Source organism: Rhineura floridana, chromosome 1 (assembly GCF_030035675.1).
Source record: "Rhineura floridana isolate rRhiFlo1 chromosome 1, rRhiFlo1.hap2, whole genome shotgun sequence".
In the NCBI taxonomy this organism is placed as follows: Eukaryota; Metazoa; Chordata; class Lepidosauria; order Squamata; family Rhineuridae; genus Rhineura; species Rhineura floridana.
In genome coordinates this window covers 160,502,794-160,514,584 of record NC_084480.1, presented here as the reverse complement: position 1 = coordinate 160,514,584, position 11,791 = coordinate 160,502,794, and the positions used below count along the sequence as shown (strand labels likewise).

Here is an 11,791-nt window from a genome sequence, read left to right as displayed (position 1 = left end):
CAGAACTCCAGCTGGACTCTTCCCCCCGTCCTCCCCCCCTCGCATTCCAACAAACCAACAACTATCAACTGTTCTGTGGGAAAGGATCCTGATGAACTATATTTTGATACTGCTTTATTGTGATTGTACTAACATATTTTGATTTTACTTGTAAGCTGCACTGGAAGGATTTGTACCCTCTTAAAGGTGGGATATAAATGGAGAGGATGCTACAGCTGAAAGGTAGCAGTTTCTGTATTTTGCCCTTGCAGAAATGATCCTTTTAATTTTAAATGTTAATTTTATGATACAGGGTTGGCCCAAGACATTCTGCCATTCCAAGCCACAAAATCTGAGACATTTCTCTTAAATCAAACCTCAGCATTCTCTATATAACAATGCAAGAGATGCTAGGGCACACCATACACTACACTGGGAACTTTGGTCCCAACAAGGAAATTATTTTACCAACCCTGTGCATTTTGTTATAAAGGATGGCTATGGGACGTTTTGTAGTGACCAACGTAAGATTTGCAAGCTTGTTTACATAATATTTTGTGTTTTAGCTAATATTAGTTGCTAACTCCAATTAACAAATTTGTGTGTTAACTGGATTGATCTTCCCTACAAAAATAACCACAAAGTATGGGAAGTTGTAATGCTCCTGAGAATTTACACTTGGCTGTGGCAACACACTAAAGATTTGTCTCTTTTCAACCAACATTTATCATTATTTGCAGGAAAGGCAATGTCATGGAAGAACCTTTTTTAAGAAGGGGATTTCATATTAATGATCAAACAAATTTTCACAACAAATTTTCTTTTCAGTTTCCCTGACTCAAACTCAATGATGATAAAGTTGCCAGCTGACACCAGTAGTTCAGTGGATGTTTCTGCTTCTGCACTTCCTTTCAGGATAATCACGTTTCTCATAGTGGCATTATTCCCCGTGTTTGTGGTTTTATTTTAAATTATGTGAAAAACCCATATGCATAATAGATTGCCTTCAATCTTTTATAGGGTTGGACTGCTCCCTGAGGCAAGAGACCTTCAGTTCCTGACAGGAATTTTTGTATCTCTAGATGAGCGCACCTATTCAGCCTAGTTAGGGAGTGTCAATCAGGACGGGCTTGCCTCCTTGATACATCTGAGGGGAAGCTGGTAGAAGCTTCTATTTGCCTCAAGAAAGGGGAAAGAAGCCTAGAAGAGAAATATTAATTCTAAACTTTTGTAAACCAGGCTGAAGTTTACTGATAATTAACCTAAAAAGTTATCTAATTACTAGATATATTAACACATGATTATATTATCTTTCTTCTAAAAGCAGTAACGTATGTCAACTCTCCCCCTGTCTGACTTGTCTTTAGATGGTAAGCTTCTTGTGGGCAGGGGCCTGTCTCTTTTTGTAAAACTCTGTAAGATGCCTACATTGGTGGTGTAGTACAAATAATAACTATTACATTCTCAGGGAAGGAATTATGGCAGTCCTAAAAAGAGCCGGCATGACCAGGGCCGGCACCAGAAAGTGGCCAAAGGCCCTGGCCAAGGGCTCCTGTGGCCCAGAGGGGCCCAAGGGGCCCTCCTTAGGGTGAACCCATTCTGCAATCCGTGGCACTGTTGGCTCCTGACTCTGCCACAGATCATGGAGAGAGAGCTCCCAGGCACACACCCATTTACCTCTCTCGTCACTGTGAATGCTGTGCGCACTGTCCATGCATGCCTGCCATCAACCAAGATGGCCACAGGGGCTTCCTTAAGAGGCTGCCATCCCTGCCCAGGGTCCCCATCATGCTTGGTGCCAGCCCTGCACATGATAATGCATTTATGCTGTGTAAATTGTCTATTGTGGTGTTACGTTGGTCACAAGATCTGTTGCATGTAAAACACGTAAATTATCTCATTTTCTTAATGCTAACAAACTCAAAAAACAGAATAAAGTTAAAACATATAGGCTTTTCATTTGTTGAGGGGAAAATGTGTTTTTGTGACACACTAAACCAGCATAAGTTTTATTGTTCTAAACTCATCTGATCTCGTTCCTAACATAAAATTTCTTCTCAGTTTACCAAATGAGAAAGCTAAACTATCAATATAATGAAAGGTCATCAACCTATTGTCTATTTTCTTAGAGAAGACTTTAACTTAAGATAGGGGAATTCTCCCTATGAGGAGAGACTGAAAGAAACAGGCATGTTTAGCCTTGAGAAGACTGAGGGGAAATATGACAGCACTCTTCAAGTACTTGAAAGGTTACCACACAGGGGAGGGCCAGAATCTCTTCTCAATTGTCCCAGAGTGCAGGACATGGAATAATGGGCTCAAGTTACAGGAAGCGAGAGTTCGACTGAACATCAGGAAAAACTTCTTAACTGTTTCAGCGGTACGACAATGTAACCAATGACCTAGGGTGCTGGTGGGCTCTCCAGTGCTGGAGGCATTCAAGAGGCAGCTGGACAGGCACCTGTCAGGTATACTTTAATTTGGATTCCTGCATTGAGCAGGGGGTTGGAGTCGATGGCCTTATAGGCCCCTTCCAACTCCACGATGTTATACCCTAATTTATACAGCCACGAGAGTCAGGATGGATTTTTCTCATTCTGCAATGTTAAATTGAAAATACCCCCATGCCATTCTGATGCTTCTCATAAGCTCATTTCAAAACAAAACCTTACAAAACTTATAGTCCTGAACTCAGAAATGTTTGCTTAACAACCCTCTAAATTTTCATGGTGATACACAAAACAGTCAGAGAGAATCGAGTGTAAAAAGAAAAAGAAAAAAACCTGACCCCTTTTGGACTTTTTTCTGTCGGAGTTCTCATTATTTGTTGAAATTAATTAAAAATCAGCCATGTTCACAGAGTACCTGTAATCCTATTAATGACCTTGCCCCATACTCTGACCTTCATCTTCTACCGTTTAAAAGTTTAAAAAATGCCTGGCTGATTTTTAATAAATTTAGCATTGAACTGAATGATAATGTCGGGCATGCTCAGTAAGAACCAACTGTCAGTGTTCTAAAAGCCAGACTCGCAGCTGCTGGGCTTGCCTAATCAGGGGGCCACACACACACACCAGACTTTGATTTCACTTGAGACAGTCATGGCTTCCCCCCAAAGAATCCTGGGAACTGTAGCTTGTGAAGAGTGCTGAGAGGAGACCCTTATTCCTCTGACAGAGCTCCAGGGGCCAGATTGACAGTCAGCCGCTCTGATTGAAGCTCTGTGAGGGGAACAGGGCATCCCAATGGAGAAAGAATTCTCCTACACTCCTAGCAACTCTCAGCACCCTGAAAAAGAATGATACTGTTCACAATGTTTTCCTTTTGGAAAAGGCGCTTCCTTTCTGCCCAGTGCCCACCCACCCAATCTCCTCCCCTCCCTCTCCCCTTCCTGCCCTCCTCTTCCCCCCTCCCCTCCCCCAGGTCAGTTTCACCTATCCTAAGCATGACTGCACAGGAGTAAATCCCACTGAAGTAAAAAAGCATGCAAATGATCAAACCTGCCCTCCCCTCCTATCCCCTCCCTCTTGCCCCTTCCCTCCTCCTTCCTTCACCCCTCCCTTCCTCTCCCCTTCCAATCCCCTCCTTTCCCTCCACCCTCCCACCCCTCCCCCATGGTCAGTTTTACCTATCCTATGACTACAACCTGGGGGACCAGGGTTCAAATCCCCACACAGCCATGAGGCTCACTGGGTGACCTTGGGTCAGTCACTGCCTCTCAGCCTCAGGGGAAGGCAATGGTAAACCACATCTGAATGATGTGTGACAAATTTGTAGGGCAGTCCAATATCTCAGAGAGGAGGTCAGGTCTCCTGCTCCCCTGGTGCATTCACTATAGCTGCCCAATTTCCCTGCTTTTAAAATTTTGATAGAAATAGCTGATGGCTATAGGTACTTTCTTATATCGCAAGGTTTTTTGCCTATTAGTGACTATATTAATATATTTCTTACACTACTCATCAGCCTTGGAGGTCCAAACACCACATTTTCTGTTTGTGTTACATAGATACTGTCACACACTTCCTTTGATGCAGACACATTTCAACAGCTGGTGGTGCAAGAGGCAAGGTCTTTTCCTCTTCTCTTTGCAGACAAAACAGTACAGAAATCCAGGAGGAGGAGGAGGAAGCAGCACAGTAGCCAGCTATTTCTGGCAAACTTTGCTCAGAGCAGAGCAGCAAAGCTCTAATCCTCTACCACATCCGGAATTCCTCCACAGGTGTGTCCTTGAAGCTAAGAAAGCACCCAGATTTTTTCCCTTTTGTGAGTGCCAACCCCCACTCCAAACTATAACACATCTCGACACATCCTAGTAAGCAAACAGCCGTGGGTGACAATTCACCTAAAAGGAGTTCCACCCTGGCATGACTATGGGCCTAAGACAGACAGGATGAGAACCCAGCTCAGGCCTAATTGAAGAGTTATTTCTGAACAGGAAATTAAATGTTACCACACCACTTTTTTTAATCAGGGCTGCACCTCTACTGCCTTGAGGGAAAGGTTTTGATCAATAGCTGTCTGGGAACAAAGCCACTGGCCACAGCAAAATGCTCACCATGATAACCAATGTGTGAGAAAGAAAGGCTTGTATATTGCAGACTTCTGCTGCCTTTCCCTCATAAGGCCACTTGGCCTCCCAGGGTCCAGTCTGGTGGGAAAACATTGTTGCAACTGAAATACCTGCCCAAGGCAGCCATTCACTTTTACAGGGAAAGTGAAGGGATGAAACTCAGGGGTATCACTGGAGTTGAGGCTAAACCAACCCTTGGTGAACTCAGTTGTGAGGAGCAAGAGGAGATTTTATCCTGTCAGCTGTGTCGCAAATGGCAGCTCACTAATTTTGTGCTATAAAACATGATGAAAGCCACTGAAAACCACACCAGCATCTATCTGCATAACCTTTCCTTGGATTTAGCTTCTGGATCAAACACTATAACTTGAGCGAGACAGAACCCATAAAGCTTATGCCACAATAAGTTTATTAACCTTTAGACCCTTTGGCTGCAGTCCACACACCCTTATTTATTTATTTTTATTATTTGTTTATTTTATTTATTTCATTTCTAAATCGCCCATAGCTAATAGCTCTCTGGGCGGTGTACAAAACTAGCTGGGAGTAAGTCCTACTGAATCCAATGGAGCTTACTTCTGAGTAGATATGTAATGGATTGCAGCCTCTGTTGTTTTTGCTACAAAAGGCTACCACAGCTGCCCTTCTAGAACCTTCTGCCTGAAGTGGCTGTAATCCTGATTGCATACGTAGAGTTTAGGGATTCTGTTTGTTTTATACTTGAGGTTGCTCTTAAGGGGTACAGGAGACATACGTTGGAAACTACACGTTTTCTGATCCCTCCTCCCCAGTATATTTTGATTGGTATCAGGGATGCAGATGTGCTCCAATCACTGACAATCTATACCAGTGTCCAAACTTTTTTTCCCCCATGGACCACTTGAAAATAGCTGAGGGTCTTGGAGAACCAACAAATGATTGTTCTGCCTGTTGTAGCAATTGGAGTGCACTGTGCTAGATGCAATATGATTTTTAATTGTATTTTTACAAACACACGGCAGACCACCTGAATGAAACTTGTGGACCACTACTGGTCCACAGAGCACAGTTTGGGAACCCCTGATCTACACGACTACTTCCGGAGGACTAGAAAAGCAGAATCCAGGAGATGTGCTTCAGAAGCCCTTGCAATTTTGCAAAGAAAGAAAGTGCTCATTAGGGGTTTCATCTCTCAGATAATCTTGGGCTACTCAAGGTACTGTGTGTAAAGACAGGAGCCTGTTCTCTTGTATTGATAGACAGAAGGAAGATAGAATACCCAGTATTTTTTGCAAACATTTTATTTTTAAGGCACTTCTCCAGGAATCTTAATCTATGCAGTGCCCATGTCCCCGATTCCTCCCCCTCCCCCGCATTCCTCTCTCCCCTCCTCCGTTTATATTTGTCCCTCAGTCCAATGGCAAGAGCTGTTAAATGAACTCTTTGTCTTATGGCCTTTCTGGAAAAAGTTTTCTGGTTTTTGCAAAAGGACAGCACAGTCAGAACTGGGGCTGCTTAATGATGTACCTACCTGCAGGGGTCAGTATGTGGTTTTCTACTGCAGGATGGACACTGCTTCCTTACACCTTCAACCCTCATTTCTAATGATACATGTACCTGCCTCCAACCCAGTGGTGACTCCCCCTTGTTTTGGGCAGGCGCTCAGCTCTACACTTATTGACTTATAAAGCCCTGGACGGCGCGGGACCACGATACTTGTCGGAACGCCTCTCCCGCTATGAACCGGCCCGTACACTACGTTCTGCTACGAAGGCCCTCCTCCGGGTTCCAACTCACACTGAGGCCCGGAGGGTTGTGACAAGATCTAGGGCCTTCTCAGTGGTGGCCCCCGAATTGTGGAATAGTCACCCCCGAATTGTGGAATAGTCTCCCCCGCTTGGCGCCGACATTGTCATCTTTTCGGCGCCAAGTTAAAACCTTCCTCTTTCCCAAAGCATTTTAACTGTACTTTTTAACTTAATATAACTTAATTGAATTTTTGCACTGTATTGTTTTTCTTATTGTATTTATTGTGTTTTTCTGCTGTTCACTGCCCAGAGAGCTATCGCTAGTCGGGCGGGATATAAGCCTAATAAATAAATAAATAAATAAATTTGTTCACTTGCATGCAGAAGCATTGTCTACCCCAAGTAACTACCCCAAGGCTGGCACAAATGTAAATAGGCAAACGTGTGAAGAGGGCCTGTGGCCAGGGAACTGGCTCTGAACCTAATCAGCATTCTTAGGTTTCCATGCTTACTCCAGTTGAGTGGATAAACAGCAACATAGGAAGCTAACTTATACCAAGTCAGACCAAAGGTATATCGAACTCAGTGCTGTCAACAATGCCTGGCAGAAGTGACTCTCCAGTGTTTCTGACAGGGAATATTCCCATTCCTGCATGGAGATGCCAGGAATCAGAACAGAGGCCTTCTGCATGCAAACCAGATGCTCCCTTACTACTGAGAGACAGCCCTTCCCCTATTCACATGAGAAAATATATTTTGTTCATACATGCGGATAAGAAAGTTCAAAACCATGAATATCTGTCCTTTTTTATTTTTGGTTAAGTTAATTTTAAAATTAGCAACAATACCCCTGTCTAGCCAAGAAAATGGTTGTTAGTTATATATGCACGTTTTTATTTTAGGATTATGGTATTCTGGTTGCATTTAGAGAAGTGGATATAAATAATAAATATTATGAACTTTTTATCATTACTATCCTCTCACAGTAAAATGTTAGGTTAGTGAGCCTTTCCAGTATGCTAGTCTGTGCACTGCACAGACATACACAGATGGTGCATACATCATATATTTTGAGCACATCAAAAGCATTTCAAAAACATGTTTTATTCCTCAAAAAATTTCTGGGAACTGTAGTTTGTTCAGGATGCTGGGAATTGTAGCTCTGTTCCAGTATTCTTTGGTGGGAAAGATATGTTTTCGATAGCCATGAAGCTCCCTGGGTGACCTTGGGCCAGTCACTGCCTCTCAGCCTCAGAGGAAGGCAATGGTAAAACCCCTCTGAATACCGCTTACCATGAAAACCCTATTCGTAGAATCGTAATAATTCAGAATCCACTTGAAGGCAGCCAATTCCATTTTTAAATATTTATTTATTTATTTGTTTCATTTTTAAACCGCCCATAGCGAGTAGCTCTCTGGGCGGTGTACAAAAGATTAAAATACAGTATCATAAAATATGTAAAGTATAAAGTAATCATAAAATATGTATGATGTGTACGCAGCCACAGACACCTCCCCCCTCCACAACTTGGTCCATCCCTTCTTGGCAGGCTTCACATAGCACAGACATGTAATCCAACCAGCCTGACGGGTTTAGCTCTCTGTGGCAAAGAGCTGTTCATAAAAGGTACCTTTCCGGTTCACCAAGCGTGATCAGCACCAAGACCTACTGATTCCGAGTTGCTGATCAGCTATGAACACTTCTGCTGGTTGATAGAATTGGTTGAGGTATTTTGAATCTCACATTTTACTACTGATTGGCTGTTGAACAACCTCTGGAAGTACTGCAAGGATCGTTGTACATCCTCTGTATGCAAGCTCACAGATTCAATTTCAAAATATTCTTGGTTTATTTTCTCTGCACCTTTCACAAACCCCTTGTAAAAACCACTCCATACCTCTGATTATTGACCAAAGCTTCATAATTGTTGAGGATGTCTGGGATATAAGAAGGCCTAGATTAATCGTTACATTAGCAATTACTATATTGCCCATTTCAGCAGAAACTTGATATATACTTCTAATAAGTAAATGAGATAACCATTAGGCTATAGAAATCTGCTTGGCCCCATCCAAAGAAGAGTTATCCAACAGCGCCTTTTATGGGGGAGATAAGCCCTAGTTTTACAAACTATTTATCTTCAAAATCAAAGCAAAATGGGGGCTCCATTATATGCATTTGTATATCATTCATAGTTAAACCCCACAATGTCACTGCAGCTGGGGGAGGGGCAAGATGTAGAGAAGCAAGAGGGGGAAGGACTGAAAGAGTCAGGAGATAGGAGAAAACAGCAGGGATGCAAGGACAAGGTAAGGGAGGGCTTGAGAGGAGGGGAGGAGGCTACAAACTGGATAACTAGGAAAAAAGAGGCTGAGGAAATAAGACCCTGAGGGACAATGACACAGGGAGAAAGTCTGAAAATATGGGTCAAGGGTTGATGAAAACAGGTAACAAGAGCCAGTGTGGTATAGTGGTTAGAGTGTCAGACGAGGAGACCCAGGTTCAAATCTCCATTGGGCCATTTACTATATCTCAGCATAACCTACCCCATAGGGTTATTCTATATATTCACAAATAGGCAAAAAACCTTGCAGTTTAAGAATCCACCTATAGCAATCAAGTATTTCTATCAAACTTTAAAAAGCAGGGAAACTGGGCAGCTAAAGTGAATGCACCAGGGGAGCAAGACACCTGACCTCCTCTCTGAGATATTGTACTGCCCTACAGATTTGTCAAAATGAAAACACAATTTGGGTTGGTCTTTCCCAGTCCAATCCAGTTCCTATGTAGCTTGGAAGAATTTGGTAACATGTGCCTCTGAGCATATGGTGAGTGGTGGTAACACTTGCTGTCTCCAAAGATGAAGAATTACATTTTTGTATGTTTGTTGGTGTTCTTACTTTGCTTCTTTTCTGTGTTACTACTGTTTCTACAGAGAATCTAACCTAGAAAATTATATTTCTCTCATTCATCCTAGAAATCTGTGTCAAATCTATTTTTATTACTTTCAAAGCCTTTTTATTGGGCAATGTCATATGATGGTGAAGACAGCCTTTTGCATTTCAAACCGGAGGTTATGCTCTATTTCTATTTGGGGCACATTAACAGTTGAATCTGAAACTGCAGTTTGATGTGAATATGTTGCTACTTAAGCAATAACTCTAGCTGTTGGAAAAAACAAACTTGGCCTGCCCAAGATGCATGTTTTCAGCCTGCTATGCTTAAACTACCCCACTTAAGAAAAGGTGGGCATAGGCAATTAAAAACACAGCACACCAAAAATTTTGCTAGAATATATTTCACCTCCCACTGTTTTATCTTGTGCAAACTGAGACACTCCTCATGTCCATTGCAAACTATTCTGCAGAACAGTCAGTGCCATTATTCTACAGTTGTTTTGGAGCTTTTTTTTAGTGTTGCAAAGTGTTGCCGTAGTTCACATATTCACAGAAACAGAAACAAAATAGAATGATTTACTATAGGAAACTTCACTAAAATTGCAAAGTAAATCAAACATATTTAAAGTGACTATCTGAACTATATCCTATATCTGTCCTTTACCAGGAAGATGAATGTTTTTGGTTTGCTGTTCCTGTTTTTTTAGCTTTTCCGTTATTGTTAGTTTTTATTGTTAGTCTCTTAATGTTTTGATGTTTGCATGTTCTGCTTTGTACGTCGCTTAGAGTGGCTGACAATTCAGCCAGATAAGCGACTAATAAGTCGAATAAATAAATAAATAAATAATATCAACTGTCTTAATATTATACTGTCTTATATCCTCCCTGCTAAAACAAGATCAGCACAACGGTATTCAGATGCGGTTTACCACTGCCTTCCCCTGAGGCCGAGAGGCAGTGACTGGCCCAAGGTCACCCAGTGAGCCTCATGGCTGTGTCTCCCAGGTCGTAGTCCTAGGATAGGTAAAACTGACCATGGAGGAGGGCAGAGGGGAGGAGAAGGAAGAGGAGGAGGGGGACGGAGGGGATTGGAAGGGAGGGGTGGAAGAAGGGAGAGGGAAGGGGCAAGAGGGAGGGGACAGGAGGGGGGAGGAGGGGGGGCAGGTTTGATCATTTGCATGCTTATTGAGTTCAGTGGGATTTACTCTTCTGCAGTCATGCTTAGGATAGGTGAAACTGATCTGGGGGAGGGGCAGGGAGAAGGAGGAGGGGCAGAGATTGGGTGGGTGGGCACTGGACAGAGGGGAAGCCCCTTTCTTTTCCAAAAGCAAAACATTGTGAACAGTATCATTCTTTTTCAGGGATCCCCCCTTTTTTATTGTACAGCAGGCACATGTAGCCTCCCACCCAAATTTAAACCAAAGCTGTCCCATACCAGACTGTTATTTCACTTTAGACAGCCATGGCTTCTCCCAAAGAATCCTGGGAAGTGTAATTAGTGAAGGGTGCTGAGAGTTAGTTGCTAGGAGATGCCCTGTTCCCCTCACAGACCTTTAATCAGAGAGGCTGACTGTTAAACTACTATGGCCACTGGAGCTCTGTCAAGGGAATAGGAATCTCCTCTCAGCACCCTTAACAGACTACACTTCCCATGACTCTCTGGGGGAAGTCATGACTGTCTCACATGAAATCAAAGTCTGGTGTGGGTGTGGCCCCCTGATTAGCCAAGCCAAGCAGCTGGGAGTCTGGCTTTTAGAACACTGACAGTTGGTTCTTACTGAGCATGCCCGACATTACCATTGAATTGAAGCCAAAATTTCTTAAATTAAGTAAAAATCAGCCAGTTTTTTTTTTTAACTTTTAAACTGCAGAAGATGAAGGTCAGAGTATGGGGCAAAGTCAGTAACAGTTACAGGTACTCTGTGAACATGGCTGATTTTTAATGAATTTCAACAGATTATGAGAACTCTGAGAAAAAAGTCCAAAAGGGCTCTGAGTTTTCTTTCTCTCTTTTTAGACTCTCTGTTGTCTCTGACTGTTTTGTGTATCGCCATGAAAATTGACAGGGTTGTTAAGCAAGCGTTTCTGAGTTCAGAACTATAAGTTTTGTAAAGTTTTGTTTTGAAATGAGCTTATGGGAAGCATCAGAATGGCATGGGGAGGTATTTTCCATTTAACATTGCAGAATGTGAAAAATCCACATTGACTATAGTATACAACCACTCTCGTGGCTGTATAATAAAATAGGAGCAAGTAGAACTGAAAACACCCTCCTGAGCTTCTTGGAGGAAAGGCAAGATATGTATCTAATAAAATAAATAAATGTGAGGGAAAGAGTGATATGCGATATCACCACAGATCGTTCTTTGATTGGGCAGCACCTATAGGGAAGATGTGCTGGAAGTGGCTTAGCACACTGGATAGGATGTAGCATCCCCACTTTTTGGAGGAACTAGCTACCACTGCCAATGTGTAAAGCAGCATGAAGGATGTTTTTCTATGTTTTTAACTACATGTAGTTCTATTTGTAAGCCACCCTGAGTTCCAGTTTGGAAAAAGGGCGGGGTAAAAATAAAGTTTCAATTCAATTTCAATTCAATACTTAAAATATTTATTA

General features: G+C 42.4%; 1 protein-coding gene across 1 annotated transcript in view; it reads right to left on the bottom strand.

Moving 5' to 3' along the window:
• Window positions 1-11,791, bottom strand: part of RAB3D (RAB3D, member RAS oncogene family) — a 35,779-nt gene that overhangs the window by 17,546 nt on the left and 6,442 nt on the right. The gene's annotated exons all lie outside the window — the stretch shown is intronic.